Source organism: Polyodon spathula, chromosome 4 (genome assembly GCF_017654505.1).
Source record: "Polyodon spathula isolate WHYD16114869_AA chromosome 4, ASM1765450v1, whole genome shotgun sequence".
NCBI classification, from domain to species: Eukaryota; Metazoa; Chordata; class Actinopteri; order Acipenseriformes; family Polyodontidae; genus Polyodon; species Polyodon spathula.
In genome coordinates, this window is record NC_054537.1 from 15,200,262 (window position 1) to 15,216,317 (window position 16,056).

Here is a 16,056-nt window from a genome sequence, read left to right on the forward strand (position 1 = left end):
TGCTGATGTCTGCATTGGTTGTGAAAGACCAGATTGTGGTAAATGCACAGAAAAAGTTGAGAAGCTTATTTTCTGTGCTGATTGTATTAATTAAAAAGCTGCTTCTTGCTTAACAAAAATGTATTTAGTTTGTTCAGTATGATGTGTTAATATACAAGTTTCACAGCTGTTTAGAAAACAATGTGTTTTGTAATGTTTACTGTATTATAGTTTTAGGGTTTTTTTTAAGTCTTCCATTATATGCGCTAATTTAAAAAAAAAAAAGTTTAATTTTTTAATTTAAAAAATTAAAACTTAATTTAAAAAGTATCTCTTATGCAAATGTTATATTTGATGTTTCTGAATAAAATGTCTTAGTTGCATCCAATAGTTTGTATTTCTTTATTAACCTCAAATTGACGCGTCTGGCTGTTTTAGGTAGTAAGGAAACACAGCGGCTCTAGTGTTAATTAGTTGACGTGCGCACTTTATGAAAACAGGATATCGTTTCCAGTAAGGGATTGGCCTGTGAGAGGAAATAGGTGAAGAAACGAGAGTAGAGCATACGAGAGAGGGTATAGGCTGTGGATTTGTTGTTTTTCTTGATTTACAGATATTGAATGTTTGAAGCATTTGTTACTAAGTTTCTTAGATAAATAAAAACGCCAATCAATAGAATAAAATGATTAAATAGTACTTTAATGTGTGGTGTTTGCCTATGAGACTAACAATGATTGGTATGTACAGGGTTTGTTGTATCTTAATATAAAATTAACTTGATTATACTGGGTTTGTATTTTTAGCAGTATTAGTAATAAAAAGTATGTCTCTGCGAGCATACCTGATTTATGTTTTTTTAATCCCACGATATCACAATATGGAAATTATTAATATCGATATCATATCATATTGGTGCCACCCCTAGAAAATATGGATATTCTAACATGGCCATATCAATGTGTGCCCTATAAAGTTATACAAATAATAAAGATGGTCACCAGCCAAGGTTATATTTTTATAATTTTTTGCATAGGCTGGTTATAAGCAACACATGTATAGTACTTCTTCCTATGAAATTATATCTATATCTTATCTAAGTCATTAAAGTGAGGACAGAACTCCAATATCCTTGCAGCTATACCCCAACTTTTCCTATCTAATTAAATCGTGCCACATTGAAAAAAATAAAACAAATCAATAAGCATGGTTTAGTTTTAATGTTATGGTTCATGCTACAGTGATTATCAATCTCATTAAAAATGGTTTATTGATTTATTTTAGCATACCAAATAATTAAGGATATTCTAAGTTTAGATGATGTAGCACAAGCAACTGAAGCACTGCTGCAGCATGTACTGCAGTTGGAAACCATTTATCCTGTGTTGGCTAGGCAAGGTCAGTTTGGTGATAGGGATTGTGGCAGGCTGGCGAGTGGATAGAGGCCCAGAGACAGTCTGCAGTTCAAAAAAAATAACAATTTTATTATAAATAAACAAAAATAAAGTGCACAAGGGCAAAATAACAGATACTCAAACACAAATAAAGCAAAAACAAAACTCACAAAAATAAAGTTTCCAGGCTGGGCAATGCCTTCACTGGATTTAGAAAATTCAAAAACCACAAAACAAACACCAACCTGCTTCCTCAGCTCCCTCCTCCCAAATGAGAAGCTGAGGCCTCCTTTTATATCAGGTGGCTGGGCGCTGATTGATCGTTAATCAACCTAATCAACTAATCAACCCCAGCCACCTGAACATAATAAACCCAGGCAGGCAGGGGAAGTTAACCCCATCCCTGCCAATTTAAAAGGGCAGAGCTTTGCTCTGCCACAGGGATACTATTATCTCATTATATAAAATACATTTTTAGCCTAGATCCAAGCTATCAATCAGTTTCCAAAACAAGTTTTCTGCCACTGTTATTCAAATCAACCTTTATATACAAACACAATATATTAATGTACCAAATAACTATCTACACTGTACTTTCCAATGTAATAGCACTTCAACGGGAAAATCAGATATAAACAGATGTAATAGTTTAATTGTATTGCTTTATTTACTGTTCACCATAAAGAATACATGATAGACATGCTTAAAGAAAACTAGCAAGTAGTGATATTGAACTTTCAGTTTTTTGCATAGACACCATCTCCATTGCCTGTCCAATGCACAGGTATTGTACAGCAGGAATCTAAATGAGACCAGTACACTGATCCGTGTCGCGGAAAGGTTCCTGTTATCTCTAATAAGGGGTCTGTTATACTATCTAGAGAATTTAATAATTATCCAGACTTCACTTAGACATAAAAATGGTAGGCTGATGCATGACAGATACCAGACTAATAAATGTTACATGAGGATGGAAAAATAAATAAATAATTGCTTAACACTGTCCCATATCTCCTGCTGGGGAGAATAATGTTACTGTCATACGTAGAAGGCTGAAGAAATAAAGCACGAAATTAACATGACTGCATGACAGATGAATACCTTGAACAATTTTACTATTTGTAAAGGTTCAGTAGCCCTTTTTAAGCATATCCCAACAAAAAAAACAGTACATTTAAAGAACTTTTGTGCACTTTTATTGATTACAAAAAATAAGACAAAAACTCCCACATGAAGAAATCGTGAACCTGCAATGGGGGACCTAAAAGGGGGTGACCGGGACGACTGGCACGCAGGTCGTTAACCAGGTGGGTGCAGCAGCAGGCAGAGTTGAGAGCCTCAGATCTGGCGCAGCAACGTCTGATCCTCCAGGGGAAACATAGTAGGAGGCAGGGAGAACAAGCGTGATGTCATCTGACTGCATCGTGATGTCTGGAGTTTCAGGGAGAGGTGAGTAGGAGACCAGGCAAACAACTGTGCATGGTGATGCACCGACCTGGGCACTAGGTCCAGAACAGGGAGGGGTAAGGGACCGTATCTAGCGGCACCGGACTGGATCACAGGGGTGGTCATCCTCACCTCCTCCCCTTCTATGTACCCGACAGCAGCAACTACTGCTCCACCATGGACAATTCTTGCTCTGCTGCGTGCGATTTTTGCTCCACCTCCGGCAACTATTCTTGTGGCGCAGACCACATCACTCTCGCCAACAGCAACTTCAGCTCCAACAACTCCGGTTCTGGCAACACCATCTCGTCTCCACACCCGGTTGGCCTCTTTTTGTGCTGCCGTGGCCTGATTGATCACTTTGATCATCTCTTTTATGTCCATTTTTATTTCTTCTGGATCCGTAGGTTTTAGACATGTTTTATTTTTGTATTTCTAGTCTCTGTAAGTCGCCATGGATAAAGGCATCTGCTAAATAAACAAATAATAATAAATACATAATTGTTAGACACCATTAAGTCATCATTTTTACATTTTATGAAATGCCTACTGCAACAGTAATAGTACAAGTTAAATACCAAGACCAGAGGTGTATATGTTCCTAACCAAAAACCCGGTCATTCTGAACTGTAGTAATGGAGTATTTTGTGTATATCCTATTCATTCATTCAATTATTATTTATGTTAATCTAATAATAAAAAAAGACCTTTGAATTACACTATGTAACACAATTTTTGTTCCTGGGTAGTAAGTGTTATTTCTTAATTGCTTATGCCTCAAAAGTATAGAACATGGCTATTATTCCCCACAAACTTTGCTTTTGTGACCAGGACAGTGATATTTCAAAATATCACTATTTCCAATGGGAAAACGGGCAAATGTGTGTCTTTTCGTTCACATAAAGTCAGAAAAAAACAACATATCAATCCAAATTAACATGTATTTATACCAGAGTAATACAAAAATGACTACAAAAGATTTAGAAATAGTGGATATTTTGAAATATCAATGTCCTGGTCACAAAAGCAAAGTTTATGGGGAATAATAGCCATTTTCTATACTTTTGAGGCATAAGCAATTAGGAAATAACATTTACTACCCAGGAACAAAAAAAAATAATAATGATTGTTACACTGTATTATTAAAATTGCAACCAACTTTGAAAAATGTCTTTATGTATATTGTGGCAGCAAGAAATAAAACGGAACAGCATTTCACTTTTCTTTTTTCTTTTTTATAAATGTATGTTTTTATTATTATTAGGGATACAACATCATAATAGCTATATCTTTGACTCGTGTATGTGTTATGTGTATAGTAGACATTGTCTTTTATATACATTTTTTTGCCAGGACCATGGGTCTTGAGAACCCACCTCTTAATAAATACCTCAAGTGTGTGGTCTTGATTCCTGCAGACACAGGCCTGCTCTGGCAGCTACCTTTGTGAACAAGTCAGCCTATATCTTTCTGTATACCAGATGCAATGATTGTCTATTCAACTTATATATTCTGTTTTTTTAATAAGTTTTTAAAAATTGTTTTATTATTATTACACCAGGCCCAGAAAAGCTAAAGAAAGAATCCCCTCTGTCTAACAAGTCGGTCCTGAGTTGAGACAAAAGTTGACTAAAGTTGACAACAAAGCCTCAGTAATAATATAAACTTTCTTCCTTTTGGCACCTCTCCATCATTATACATTAATTACATTAGCTTATGATCTTAGATACTATGAATGATGTGTACACGGTCAACATTGCTAATTCAGTGTTCTAGTTTCTGAAATCCCATGTTGCTTGGATTCCAGGGACACAGGAGAAAGTAGATTTAGGACAGGCTCATGACTGGATTGGCTTGCCTGGCTTGTTGATTTATGGTGCAACCACAGGCTGAACACATTTTCATAGAAAAAATATCCTTTCTTTCTTTCTTTCTTTAATTACCGCAGCAGTCATGGGGAATGCCGGAGAGAGAAGCTTGATGTGGAACTACTTTGGATTTCAGACAGGTGACAACAGCAATCTGGTTGAAAGCGGACAGTCAAAATGTTAAAGAAGTAAAAAAACAAAGGAGGAAATGCCACCAATTTATTAAAACATCTTTAAAATCGCCACCCAGATCTCTTTGCCAAAGTATACTTTTACTGTAGTTTCTTTTTAAATTGCATGCATGAGAGGTGGAAAGACCAGGATGAATACAGACTTCATTGCCAGTATATCAGTTTCCCTAACAGGATCAATGTGATGCTTCACCTGCAGAGGAAAGCCCAGGACCTAAAGCTTCCGAGTCACATTACAAAAGTACACTAGCGCAGACGGCTACAGGTTCAGCATTAAAGAAACAAAAAGTACTTACAGTTTATTATAGTCATCATAGTGGTTGTCTTTTGTGTAATCTGCTTTCTTTGCGAGATTTTGAAAAAGCAAACAAGCATGATGGGCTGAATGGCCTCCTCTCGGTTCATTTTTTCATTCCTTGCTCATATTTTTAGGGCACTTCTAAGATACCCCTGTATGTAAAACATCTGGCCTAGTTATAAAAAGTCTGTATCAAGGAAAGTATTTCTGTGTTATTTTGTTATAAGAACTAAGAAATTCCTTGTAATTGGAGTATTTGAAGCTGGCCAAAACACCAGAGTTCTCTTTTTATATATAAAAAATAAAGAAAATGGGTTGTGATGCATTTTCCCCCATATTTCTTCGAACTCTATAGTCGATAGCAATGACCTTTGAATACACTGGAACTTGTTTTCAGCAGATTATATCTCAATTAAACAGCAAGCATTCCACCATGCTGTAGCATTATAACATGTAAAGTGTTGGTCCCATGTTTCATGAGCTCAAATAAAAAATCCCAGAAATTTTCCATGCGCACAAAAAGTTTATTTCTCTCAAATTTTGTGCACAAATTCTGCAGGAATGTCCACTAGAGCTGTTGCCAGAGAACTGAATGCTCATTTCTCTACCATAAGCCGTCTCCAATGTCATTTTAGAGAATTTGGCAGTACGTCCAACTGGCCTCACAACCAGCAGACCATGTGTAACCAGACCAGCCCAGGACCTTCACGTCCGGCTTCTTCACCTGCGGGATCGTCTGAGACCAGCCACTCGGACAGCTGATGAAACTGTGGGTTTGCACAGCCGAATTTCTGAACTGTCAGAAACTGTCTCAGGGAAGCTCATCTGCGTACCAGGGTCTTGACCTGACTGCAGTTCGGCGTCGTAACCGACTTCAGTGGACAAATGCTCACCTTCGATGGCCACTGGCACGTTGGAGAAGTGTGCTCTTCACAGATGAATCCCAGTTTCAACTGTACCGGGCAGATGGCAGACAGTGTGTATGGCGTTGTGTGATCGATCGGTTTGCTGATGTCAACGTTGTGAAAAGAGTGCGTCATGGTGGCGGTGGGGTTATGGTATGGGCAGGCATAAGCTACGGACAACGAACACAATTGCATTTTATCGATGGCAATTTGAATGCACAAAGATACCGTGACGAGATCCTGAGGCCCATTGTCATGCCATTCATCTGCCGCCATCACCTCATGTTTCAGCATGATAATGCACGGCCCCATGTCGCAAGGATCTATACACAATTCCTGGAAGCTGAAAATGTCCCAGTTCTTCCATGGTCTGCATACTCACCAGACATGTCACCCATTGAGCATGTTTGGGATGCTCTGGATCGAGATGTGTGACAGAGTGTTCCAGTTCCCGCCAATATTCAGCAACTTCACACAGCCATTGAAGAGGGGTGGGACAACATTCCACAGGCCACAATCAACAGCCTGATGCTCTATGCAAAGGAGATGTGTCACGCTGCATGAGGCAAATGGTGGTCACACCAGATACTGACTGGTTTTCTGATCCACGCCCCTAGCTTTTTTTTATGGTATCTGTGACCAACAGATGCATATCTGTATTCCCAGTCATGTGAAATCCATAGATTTGGGTGTTTGAATTTATTTCAATTGACTGATTTCCTTATATGAACTGTAACTCAGTAAAACATTTTTAATTGTTGCATGTTCCATTTATATTTTTGTTCAGTGGCCTGTGGTTGGTTAAAAACTCATCATAAGAGGAAAAATAGATTTAACTATTGCCCTCAGATCCTGTCAAAGGAACGCCTTTCTCCCTGCACTGTTCACAAGAGAAAATGGCGGAACACTGATTTACACTGAACACTGAATTACAATACACACTACAAAAAAGATCCTACAAACACTAAAATTTTGATTAAAACATCACTGCCCCTCTTTTGTGACTTGAAATTCATACAAATTAAACTCAATGAAAACAAATATGACAGACAGGATACAAACTGGATTATGCAGCAGTCGCAAACCAGACGGAGACAGAGATACGGTATGAACTTCAAAAACATTTTCTGTTATTTATATATTTACTTATGCTGTATCAGACATATTTAAATAATAATATCTAAGTCAATATTTATTTATTTCTGTATCAGCTCTATTTAAACAAAATATATGAAGTCATATTTACTATCCAACCTTGCCACACTAATTTTCTTGACTGATTAATATATTACATATTTACTGCAGACTCAGCCATAGTGGAAAATGAAATGTCCCTCAGGAAGACTACTGTTACCGTCTGTGGCTTCAGGCATTATAGCCCCCTGTCGTAACAGTAATCTTCCTTCGTGTCAATCATTTTCTACTATAGCCCTCCTCTCCAGTCTATATTTACTATATATGTTTTTAATCAAAAGAGCCAACTTCCAAAGTTTCAGTATGTTTATCATACTTTTGTCAAGGGCAAGGGTGTTTGTGGTACTTACAGGCTTTTGATGCCATGGTAACTACACTCACATATTTCTTTTAAATTTATTAATGTGCTTGTGATATCATTTACTACATAGTTAATGATGTAACAATCTACTATTCCTTTCTATTTAAACCTTCATCATGGTATTGAGTCTATTTATCAATGTATTTTCCTTTATTCTTCTGTATTGTATATTGTCTAATTTTATTTCTTCTAAAACTACAAATTGTATGTAATTCATGTTATGTTAATTTTTTGTAAAGTGTTGAACTATTTACTTTTTTTCTTATGTTTGATAAGTGATTCTGTATTATTTTATAGCATGTTGTACCTCTGTCCTATATATTTTATTTTGTTATTTTTTTTTTTGGCAAAATATACCATAAGCAAGGTTACTAGTTTTGCATGATGATTTTCTTAAGAATACTTGTTAGATTTTTTTTTATCTATACAGTATATATAACTCCACACATTGTATGTACTGAAATCAATATTAAGGCCTTGTGGTTATTCATTTGGTTAGGAAAAAAAAAAATAAGATTGAGATTGTGTGTGTATCTAATCACAAATCAAGGAGCTTCAGATGGATATGATAGTCACCATCCGTCAAAAGTGGCCCTCTACAGCCAGTAAGGTCAGTGTTTATGCCACTTTAACAATACAAGCAGGCATAAAGCTGGCAATGAAAATGATCTGTTATTGAATACGCATTAAAAAAAAAAAAATATTCATGTTAACTTGAAGTGCTGGAAAGTTTATCCAAGGGTCAAGATTTTTGGCTGGTTTGATAGAAAGTTGAAAGAACCAGAATTCCTGGTGATGCCAGCTCTAGTGTAATGCTGTTGTCTCCACTATTGTTTAATGTCAACAGATTTGTTGCTGCACAGCACGTTAGGAGAGTAATTATTATCATTCTTGAGGGCATTCATACCAGTGTGTTGCCCTTTAATGATTACCATTTCAGGTAGATCAGAGTAAAAGTAGGACCTTTAAAGGTCAAAGCATTGTCCTACAGTTTCCGGATCATTTAAACACAAATGTTCTTGCATTTAGGTTTCCCAGAGGTTAATAATTTAAAGCTAAGCTCCCTTGTCTCTCCCTTTCAGTAAACACAACATGACAAATTCTAGTTTGATGTGTGTCTAATTAATTTTTTTCCTGTCTCAGCAATGTTGCCCCAAGTCATTTACTATTGCTGTCTTGCTGAGAGTAGAGTCACACTCTGCAAGAAGTCAGGTTGGTTCCAGTGATTATCTCTGTTGAATGAGCATGCTCAGATCTTGGCTATGGTCATAGGAGTGGAATGAAGTCTGCTGGGATATGGCTTAACTGCATGATAATAAACACTCAGTCACAGTGTCATGCAAATAAAAAGCCTTAAACAGCTCATTTGAAAAATACATGTAGTATAGTCACAAAACAACGAATTTGAATTGAATCATGAATAATAATATGGGCTATTTACCTATATTATGCTTCAATTTAGATGAAGAATTAGATTGTACTTTTCTTCATAGGTCTACAGTACATATTCTATTAATAATAGTCATATTCTTAAAATGCATGTTAAATATTATTCAGTATTGACTAAAATGCAAGACAGTGCTGGATCACTATTACACTTGAGTTAACATAACCTAGCTAAATGAATTAAAATCTTGACCCAGGCAGTTGGGTTAAAAAGCTGGGCCAATCCATTGGGTTATTTCAACTTTGTTGGGTTACATAATTAAGTCTATTGGGTTAGGATTTAATCTACGTAACAGACTACATGAATTGATCTACATGGCTGTTAGATTTTGTAATGTTAAAAAAAAAAAGTAGACGAAAGGGGGATTCATCAAGTGTTAGCTTTTTAAGTGAATTCAGTCAGTAAGGGTAGTGCAACTATGAAAGGGGAAATTCTGTAAAAAAAAAAAAAAAACATTTTTAATGGATAGAACTTTTTAAATAAATACATAAATGACACCTAATTAGTTCAAATTCTTACCTTTCAAATGAGCCATTGACGATCACTTTAGGACTTGTAGAATCTGAGAAATTGTGTTTGTGAGTGTCAGTGAAACTGCATTGAATAGAGCTGAAATGACAGCGTTCATGTCTCCAAGTGTAAAAAAAGCACACATTTTTTAACAGGTTTTTTCCCCAGATTTAACCAAAAAAAAAAAAGTCCAGCCTTAGCTAAATACATAAATGTTAACAAACACATTGCTAAAAGTTTTAAAATGTGTACATTTTAATGGAGGGATTGCTTCTCAGTGTAAGGACAGCTCTGCAGCATACAACGCCAAATCAAACGCATCAATGGGCATGGATTCCTTTGCATGTTAGCTTCAGATTTAGATGGCAAAATAAATATCTAAATATCTAAATATTTATTTTTTCAGACTAATTTTTTCGGATTTATCTGTTAGGTAAATGTTGAATCGCCAAGTTTATATATATATATATATATATATATATATATATATATATATATATATATATATATATATATATATATATATATTAGTTCACTGATTTATTTGTTAGAACCCAGATTTAATGCGTTAGCTTAATGTTGACTCGCCAAGTGTAAAAAAAAAAAAAAAAAGATGTATAGACTGATTTCAAATGTTATATTTGTGATATATGTGATAAATTATATCTGAAAGTAAAAATTTCAAAACTTTTAAGAATGTGTTAACATTTATGTATTTAGCTAACTCTGGACTTTTTGTTGTTAAATCTGGGTAAAAAGACGTGATTTACATTAAATCCTAAATTTTAAGATATAAAGTTAAGTTTTAATGTTTTAATATTTGTGTTTTAACAAAGTGTATGCTAAGAACAGGGGCGGCACATACAAAGTTTGCGCACCATTGGCTTAGAAGGTAGTAGTACAAACTAAACATTTCAATGTTCAGAACTGACTTGTTATGGTATTATGATTATGAAACCTATTGATTGAATAATTGTATAAACAAAGAAATCAACAAAAAAAAGCCACTGATAGCCTACTATGTGATTAATTAAAAATATACTGGTACAAAACTCGATTATAAAAGCAATTGATATCGGTATTGTATTCATTGTTATTACTGTACTCTTATTTAAATTGTACAAATGCAACTGTTGTGATGTCGCTTACAATATTTTTGTGATACAGCAACATAATAAGAAGTAGGGTTGTGCCTGTGTCCGAGAACAAATAAGCACTCGTAATGAGTATGGCCATTTTTTCAACCAATTCACAAGGAATTTTGCTATTACAGTAAAATCTGGTTTCCCTGGTTCTCCTTTTTTTTATCCCATCTCTGCACTTTCAATTTTCAACCCCAGGAGGGATACTAGATTTTGCACTTACGATGTCTTTTTGCTGGAAAATGTATTTTATACAGAAGGTATTCATATATTTATGCTGCATCTCACGCAGCACACTAGTTTTCAGCATCTCTATGTTTTCTCAAATGTTGCTGCCACAAATGATTGTGGATCAAGATGCCTTTTGAACTGTTACTGAGGCAAGTCAGTTTAAATTATTATGGGATTTTCTGTATTCGCTTTTTTCCCCCAAAGTCTCAAGAATCAAAGGCAACTTTAGCAGTTCTCGTTCTACACAAGTGAAAGCTAAATGTGGTGGCCTAATGGCAAAGATGACAGAATGGCTATATGTGATGGAATTAGCCATAATGAAGGATGCCCTTGTGACTCAAGGACGTGTCCCTATTTCTTCAGAATAGGAACTTCAGTGCTGTCACTGCTAGGAGTGAGATCTGCAGTAAAAGCCATTCATGTTATGGAAGATTGGGGTAGCACAAATACCATAGCTGTGAAAGATGAGTATTCAAAAGCCAGTGCATTTAAAGTGGTTCCAATCGTAGAACCATCTGAAGCAGAACAACAGATATTTGCAGGATTCCAAGGATTAATAGACAATATAGAGACTTGGTGACAAAAGAGCCCTGGAATAGGCAGCCATACTCAACCCTTCATCATGGCCATCAGATGAAAGGATCTTGTTTGGAGATAACCGTGAAAACAATCCCTTTAATACTGCACCATAAGGGAGAGTTCAGAGAGTACAAAGATGATTGGCATATGGGAGATAGCCTGAAGAAACTATTAATTGCAGTTGGTATAATGTCTGCTGAATGTGAATGTGGATTTAGTACAATGAGCCTTGCTCTTACAGACACCAGTGGATGATTTTGTGTCATGGGTATTTCCAATTAGAGGTCTGCTCGAGCATAATTTTAAAACCCAATCTGAACCTGACCCAACCAAACAAATCCGAACCTGACCCGAGCCCGAGACCATTGAAATATTTGCATGCCCAACCCGACTAGACCCTGCCCGACCATCTCCACAAATATATTCCAAACATACGCTATTGAAAGTAACTACCTTCAGTGCAGAGTATTCCCAGTTCCCAGTTAAAACTTAAATAAATATCATATCACTTGCACACAGAGGAAGAAAAAAATACTGACTTAAAATTCAAAACGCCAAAATCCACTCCCTGATAACACAATGACCTGACCCGAACCCGACACTTATATCTCATTTCTATTGACAGCCAACTCAAGTCAACTCGTGTGAGTTTGAATTAGTCTGAATTCTCACAGAACTCGAGTTGATGGACAACTCGATTTGGCGTTTCCATGGTTTTCCGAGTTACCCGAGCTATCATGTGAGTTGGGCAAGAAATACTTGCGAGTTAAAGGTCAAGATGTGCATTCACTCTAGACGGTATTACAATAAAAGTGTCAATGATTTAAAAAATAAATCCATCTAGATATTCTTTTGTTTCATGCAATACATATACCTCTGGCAGAATGCAGTATGCAGAACAGGGACACACGCTGGACAAGAGAAATAATGTGTCAGATGTCAAAGTGGATATTTGAATGGCGGCCAATCAGAACAGAGAATTCAGGCTCCCGCCCGAATTGGGAGACAACTTGAGTAATTTAAAAACATAGAAACAGAGGTGTATGTGTGTGGGGGGGCTCCATTTCCAATAGCCTTAATAATACCTAAAACTTAAACAAAATCTTTCACTGCCATGGAGCTGTTCTTCAGTTCAGGTACCTCATACACAAGAGAACATGGCTTGTGAACTGCTTATCTACCTCTTAAAAATTGTAATGCATGTAAAAGAATAAAAGTACCAGTAACTTGTAGATTTGTGTAATTTGTAGTATTTAAGTTACCGTTAGGTCCTAAAATGTATTAGCGAAATAAATTTTAAAAAGTTTTAGGAATTATAAATTACCCAGTAGCCTATGTGTAATAATCCTAATCATGCTGTTTGTTTGTCACAGTGTGTTCAGAAAGTTTATTAAAAGCCTCCTAGCTTTTGATTTGTATTTTTTTTTTTTGGAGAAGAGAGCACAATGCTTGGTATTATGCTGAATTAAAGTTACTAAAAGTCTGCATGCAGTTTTTGTGTTTATAGAATTTGCCACTCAAACCAGAGTAGGTGCTATTTGTGGTTACTGAATTGCCACTGATGGCAAACACTATTCTCGATTCTTGTATTATTTTTTATTTGCTATACTAAATTTAAATAGATAGACTGAATGTACAGAACAGCAAGAAAACAAACTTAATCTACATTGACAGACAACATTCAGAAGGCGTGTACTAGAACAGCGATTTTCTTTCATCAAGCAGAAAAAAAGGTAAAGTACATGAATACTGCATTACGTATTTTCCAGCAGATTGATTTGGAACAGAGTTCATGTGTAGTTAGAATGATAACATTCAAGGTTCTTTACCAGAGATTAGGGGCCGCATATTAACCAATCAGGTTGAGATCCATTTTTTAATTATTATTATAGCCTGTTACAGTAATAAGCTATGGCCTATAAAAAAGTTAATAACTCTGCTTTTAACTTATTTTGCACACACATGCTATTGTCTCTTTTGTTGAAAAGCATTAGCTTTGAAGTTTTTTTTTTTTTTTTTTTAATGGCAAAGATATGTTTGACGAGCATTGTTTTGTTTCCCATGAATTCCAGGTATTGTTTAAAGGGGCGCACACATCTTTTCTTTTTTTGTGTACAAGCACCTCTCCAACTTAATACCGCAAAACCCCCAATAACATTCAAATAATAAATAGTATTTATTGCAGATTTGTTGGTCTCATCATAATTTACTATGGACGGGACACAAGCATACCCTCATCACAATCATCACAAAAATAACAAGTAAATAAATTATAATAAATACATCTTTCAGATTTACAATCTAGTCAAAGTGGTCTCCACATCAACTGTACATTAATCACCACTCCATCACAGACATCACATATAATTTGAAAATACAAAAGGATAAGTTTTGCTCAACAAGAATGAAAATGACACATTAGCACTTGAAATGATCAAAATCCTGTTTGTCTGGTCACTTCTGGATGAAACTCAGGGCCAGCGATGTATTTTAACTGCACACCAGCGACCCCTGTGATCTGGTCAGGTGCCTGCCTTGTTCTCCGAAGCAGTAGCTCTGAGGTGGCTGTATGATGGGCCTGCATTGTGTAAAAGAAGCGGGCGGGTCCTTCTCCACTCTTGACCCTCAGTGGTGGAACAAACTACCCACAGATATCAGGACCGCTCAGTCCCTGACCAGCTTTCGGCGCCTCCTCAAGACACACCTGTTCAGACAGCATCTGTAAACCTGACAACTTTCGACTATACTAGACTATATGGCACCCACCTGTATCAGTACTTGCATCATCTTGTACTTAACTGCTACACACTTTGTTGTATTCTACTACTGCTCTCAATAATAATTATACTTTCTGTATCTTGTACTTGATTTTACTCTTAAAGCTAAGCGTGTTCAGGTTTTTTTTGTAATTTGCTCTTATTTGAAATCGTTCTTATCCATTTATTGCACTTACTACTTGCTCTTAATGGAATTTACTCTTATAACCAAATATTTGTAAGTTTATCTGTTCTTAGTCGTAACTGCTCTCAAACATTCATTTGTAGTAGAGAGTTGCATGAGGTTACGTCACAAACAGGATCTTCACTGCTGGATAAGGTATGGCTTTAGGGTATGTTTACCTGCAAGTGATATGTGCACACTGGGTCACATTCTCACGACAATGAAGGAAGAATTTGGAGTTTCTAAACTGCATGGAAACCCCACTGTTGTGTCTTTGTCACTAGATGCAGTTTCTGTTCCAAATTCCTGAAACAGAATAAACGTTAAACAGTATTTTGTTAGTTATTTCTTTCTGTTTGTTCTTTCATCAAGGATATCAACAACCTACCCCCATTCCCCACCAATATCTGAGAGTTGATAAACTTTTGAAAACCAAATAATGACATGTGTAAGAGAATTAGCCATGTTTTACCTTTAAAATGATTTCATAATAATAATAATAATAATAATAATAATAATAATAATAATAATAATAATAATAATAATAACAGGGGTTTACCATGATAATAAATTAATTAAAACTAATAATAACTTATAGAATAATAATCAATTAACCACAGGGTTGATGTAATAAACCCAGAGATCATATGATTTATCAATTGAGCTTCATACTCAAACTCTTAGTCATTTGTTCTGAAGGAGTATACAGTACGTTAGCCTCATTTTCAATTCTGCAGCTCCACCCCCAGCACTGTGTACTTTTTTTACTTTTAAAACAACATATTTCTTTATTTCCATCAAAGCCACTATCAATCCAGTTTTGAATAGAGTGCAGTTCTTATGAAAAATGTGGGGAATCAGCCTGCTAATGGCCTTTGCTGGTTAAAATCCCAGGAGTGTTCCTTTATAAATTAAAAATGGACCAAAACCATGTCACATAAATCACATTTCATAACAAATAGCATGACATAATTGCACCATATATGAAAAAGAACAGTATGCCAAGCTCCGAGTATGTGCACATTACAAAGTACTGTACACATTTATTTTGCTGCACTAGACTATGATGCTGATCTATTACAGTACTTATTATTATTATTATTATTATTATTATTATTATTATTATTATTATTATTATTAGTTGTAATAGTAGTAGTAGTAGTCTTTCTAATGTTTATAATCTCATAATAATGCAATACAAAAAGTGAGTCATTTCCTTCCACATGTCAGAGACTGACCGACAGCCATTGCCAATTTTTTTAAAATACTCTACTAAAATGCCACTGTTCTGCTAGTTAAAAATACAGATATTGGTAAATATTTATAAATAAAAACATGAAAACCTAAAGCGGTGCCACACCCTCTCATTCCAGTTACTCGGCTACTGCTGCTTGTGGAAAGGGAGGGGTAGGTGCGGGGGGAACTCATCTAAAAATGATTTACAAGTTGCTGGCATGTTTTTACCGTTTTATTATCACTGGAAACAGATTAGAACAGGGGGAGACTGCCTTCACACAGCAAACACCAGATAGGCTGTAACGGGCGGAGGGATTCTTAACTAAGCCGGCCTCTTT